The following is a 4,719-nucleotide window of genomic DNA, read 5'->3' as shown; positions in this document are numbered from 1 at the left end:
CTGATTTCACAGTGGCTTTGACTAATTGCCATTTATCCCGCAGTTCCTGCAGTTCCATACCAGAGGGAAAAACAATTGGCTCCTGCAACATCTCCAGTTGTGGACATAATGAAAGGTATCCCTACCTTGTGTTCAGAAATTATTGTTCGAAAATGCCATTTTAAAAAATTCTTCTAGGCAGACATGACAAGGTTGTCTAGACTGAAATATTACTGTAATGATGCATCATTTATTATATGTTGTCTTAGTAGAGATGATCAGAGCATCTCAGGAGTATTGAGAAGAAAACACTAGGATAAACATAGCCATGGGTATGAGTAGAAGAAATGCAGAGGTTGACTTACAGTTGCCTCCTGGATTTAGATTCTTCCCTACAGATGAAGAGCTGGTTGTGCATTACTTGTGCAAGAACGCAGCCTCTCAGATGATCCCTGTTCCTATAATAGCAGAAGTGGATCTCTACAAATATGATCCATGGCAACTTCCAGGTATATTTTTCATTTCTCCCCTCTAATCCTTGTACCCATATTTCTAAACAGATTATAGAAGGTGTGATCAGATGGATTTCAGGACTTAACGAAGAGCCTGTTCTTTTCTTTTTTCTGTTTACAGAGAAGGCCCTGTTTGGAGAGAAGGAATGGTATTTTTTCACTCCAGGGATAGGAAGTACCGGAATGGATCAAGGCCCAATAGGGCTGCTGGTTCTGGATACTGGAAAGCTACAGGTGCTGATAAGCCCATTACTGCTAAAGGTGGAAAGAAGCGAGTGGGCATCAAGAAGGCTCTTGTCTTCTATGCTGGGAAAGCACCCAAAGGCACAAAGACAAATTGGATCATGCACGAATACCGTCTTGCTGATGTTAGCAGACCTGCAAGGAAGAAAGGCAGCTTAAGAGTAAGTTCTTTTGTCCTCTTTGTAAGGTCTTGAGTCGGTAGTTTTGGAAATACAGTTCACTGGGTCAATTTGGCTTCTGGTTGTTATGTTCCATGCTTTCCCCCTTCTGTTTCTTCCCCTGTTTGCTCATATGGGCATTAGCAATAAGGATATTGGTGCTGAATGCTTGATTCCTCAATTACAGATATTGGTTCTGTATTGGATTGGAATAGAAATAAAAGACACGGGACTTAAATGATTGATTACTCAATTGAAGCTATTGTCAGTGGAATGTTTGGATTTGCATTTTTTATGGGAAGAATTATTGTATTTTTTTCTATCAGTTCTCTAAGGCCCAAAGGCTGGGAATTGTTTTTCCTTGTCTTGGATTTGGCCATTTGAAAATAGTTAGAGAATGAAATAAAAGTTAGGGACTGGATTCTATATTTTCTTGTCTGCTCTGTCATTTATTTTGTGTATACTAATTGAACATATTCTTCTTAATGTAGTTGGATGATTGCGTTCTCTGTATTACCATGCTCAGACTGGAGAATTTCTTGCAGGAACAGCCACAATCAACGTATAATTTCAGTATGGACGGTCTATGTGTTGATTTGTTCTTGATTTGGGTTATTTGTCATGCCACATGATTCTTAATCTGTATGAAGTCTTCTCTGATTCTTAATCTGTATGGAGGCTCAATCCCCACTCATTCAAATTTCAACGAGAATGGATTTTCCAAAATCGTTTCCAAGTAGTAACACTTTTCCACCTCTAATAATAACGCTTTAGCTTTTATCATGTCAAACAATTCTTTTGTAATTTATCTTATTAGGTTGAAGGCTTTCCTTTGGGTGAGTATATATCCCAAAAATGTTTACCACTCACTTAATACTTCATGTTTTCAAAAAACTATATTGAGCTTGGTCCAATTCAAAAGTCAAAAGTGGTGTTTATAATAGGTACCTATTGCTCAAATTGTGGCAGAACAAAGCATGTCGGGACTGTCTATTGGATTGTTTTGAAGTGAAGGCTAGTGGGAAGGAGAAAGGAGTGTTGAAGGTTGGTGGGTAAAGGTCTGTTTAATAGGCTGATTGGGTAGCGTGTGAATAAGCCCTAAGTTTCATGCAATTTGGGGAGAAAAATTGTGGATGTTTGGGTTGCTTCTTGATGCCTATGATCATCCTCTTTCTTGATGCCTATGATCTAATTGAGCTAGGTACCTTATTTACTGAATTAGTTCGAGCAATAGTATTTGGATGTGCAAGAAAGTAGTGCAAAAATTCATTATGCCTGGCTCTTGATATTGATTGCTCTGCTAGCGTAGGAAGTCCCAAAAGAATTTCAATTAGTATAGAATCTGTCATGACTCATAGAAGAAACTTTCTTCTAGAACCCATGGCCACCAATGATCCAAAAAGAAAATTGGGCAACATTATTATGTTTTATTTGTATGGTGACATGCTGCGGAGGACTATTAGAAAGACACTGAGCCTTACTACAAAAGTAGTGGCATAATTTAAAGGAATTGCAACATTCAAGGCCAATGCAAGTTGTATTTGGATTCATCCATGGAGGAGTGAGCATGAGAAATGGCTATGAATGAACTACATGTTGACTACCTAGGACATTTAGGACAAATGCAAAACAGCCTAGAAGGTTTCCGTTGACACAAAGCTGGATGTAAAAGAAATACTAAGCAGTCAAGAAGTAGAAGAGTCGCAACCAGACCAACTGGAGCATGAGGCTCAATCCCCACTCATTCCAAAGCAAGAGTAGGAAGGGGAACAACGAGTACATCGAGAAGAAGTACTACTTGGGAGAAAAAGAACATTAAAGAGTAGTGCAAGGAGCATGTCTACAACTCAAGCTAGAGAGAAGCAAAAGGTGACATGTTCTTTCCCAATTTAGATGTTATTATGATAAGAACATTTGAGTGAATCAATGATCATGTGGAAGAATCCACCAACGAAAAGTTAGACAAAGTTCATTATAAATTAAGTAAGTTGTGGAAGACACTGGAAGTGTAGTGACTTCCATCAAAACCAGTGGTACATACCACAATGAAAATCCAACTGTGACCACTCAAGATGATGTTGGTGCCTTAACCATGACTGGATAACAAGTGTATGTTAGCAATATCTACCAAGGCTATGGAGTTCCATAGTGAAGATATGTAGTAGTGCACAACAACTGTTGCATAGGTAAACCTGGTGCTTTCTCATTTAATTATGGAACACCAAAAATTACAATGGGCACAAATATTAGAGTAGACAACAAGGTGAAATGGTGCACAACACTAAAGCAAGTTTACAGGGAGGCGGTAGTTGGTCCTATTGATATTGTAGTATCGACTGAGGGGCTAGTAAGAAAATTTGGCGAGGCCATTTGGGGTTTAAAACCATAAGCGATAGAGTTCCTTACATAAAAAAATCCAACGACACCACTCAAGGAGAGAGAACAGAAAGACCGAGAGTAGCACAATAATGAACACAACTACAAATTGGTTAAATATCAGTATAGATGTCAGGATATGATGGAAGAAGGATCAAAATTATGGTTCGATTTATTGGAAACTCTAGGAGTAGTGGAGGTTCCAGAAAAGATGGAAAAGGGAGAAGAAAGTGTATGACTAATCATGTTGAGTATGGGTGGGATGAGTCCCACAAAATTAGACCACCTTATAGGAGAAAGCACAAATCAACAACCAAATTGATTGAATTTGGGAAGAGAAAAAGAAATGGGAAGACATACAGGGAGAGGCAATGAAAATGAATGACAATTGTAGGGAATTGCAGCAGGTAGTGCAAAAGGCAAGAAGCAATGACACCGGTGTAATCACAATGGATCTAAAATACATGTGCTAAATCCTTAAGTCATGTGTCCTTATTGCAGAGACATATCACAGTCCTCTTACAAGATGGGAATGTCATTACAGCTAGAAGCCATTGGTGTCGGGGTTCTGCTGGGATTTGGTATTTAATTGAATCAAATCGATGAGGCCGATTGGGTTCATCATTGTCGCGGGGTTTAATAAGTTCATTTCGATTGAGCATTCGTTTCTGACCATTAATGGGCTGTTCAGATTATTAGCAGAGTGGTTTTCTGTAAGATTTTTTTTATTCGGCAAAGGATCGCAGATTATCGATTTTGCATAATCGGAATGTGAGAGCATGGGGGTATTTTTACCTCGCGCCCGGGATTGCCTGCGAGGTGGGTGCAGATGTTGCGCAGACTGTTGCAGAGGATGCGCAGAGGGCGAGAGCTAACCAGCGCACAGGATGCGCCCACGGTCGCAGAGGATGTTTGGGAACGTGCAGACGGTTGCAGAGGATGCGCAGAGCAGGCGCAGATGGGAGCAGAGGATACGCAACGCTGGTTCGAACCGGGAATGCAGATTTCGAAAATGAAAATGGTATTTGGGTGCGAGGGGAGGTGGCTGTTTGAAGCTGGGTCCGATGCTAGCATGTCGATGGCGGGACCCGCGTTCCGGAAGCGGTGGTATGCATTCGCCGAAATAACGATGCATGGAGGATGACCCCCTCGACATCCATTCGACATCCATACTATGACCATACATGCGTTTAAATTGCAATAAAACTAGAGGAAGCATGTATTTATACATACATTTAAATTGTTTGCAGACACACCCGTTACTTGAAATCTATTTTTACATATACCAATTAAGTGTTTGGATGTTTTATCAAGTAAGTTTCTTTGCCCTCTTTCTTTCCATTTGTTGTTGGGCCCAAGACCCTGTTGAGATTGCAACAAGATGATGGAGCTTAGTGAAAAGAGTCGTCTTCACTAAGTGGGCCCGTAGGCAAATTATGGCGCAAGTTCTA

The 4,719-nt window shown here is 40.2% G+C and overlaps 1 pseudogene; it reads left to right on the top strand.

Moving 5' to 3' along the window:
- Positions 1–307: 307 nt before the first annotated feature.
- Positions 308–1,168, top strand: LOC149205536 (NAC domain-containing protein 68-like; annotated as a pseudogene).
- Positions 1,169–4,719: the final 3,551 nt, after the last annotated feature.

This window comes from Pinus tabuliformis, chromosome 1_2 (assembly GCF_031772625.1).
Source record: "Pinus tabuliformis cultivar Carrire ecotype Pingquan chromosome 1_2, CPIR1, whole genome shotgun sequence".
NCBI lineage: Eukaryota > Viridiplantae > Streptophyta > Pinopsida > Pinales > Pinaceae > Pinus > Pinus tabuliformis.
The sequence above is the reverse complement of the archived record's forward strand: the minus strand, read 5'-3'. Positions and strand labels throughout refer to the sequence as shown.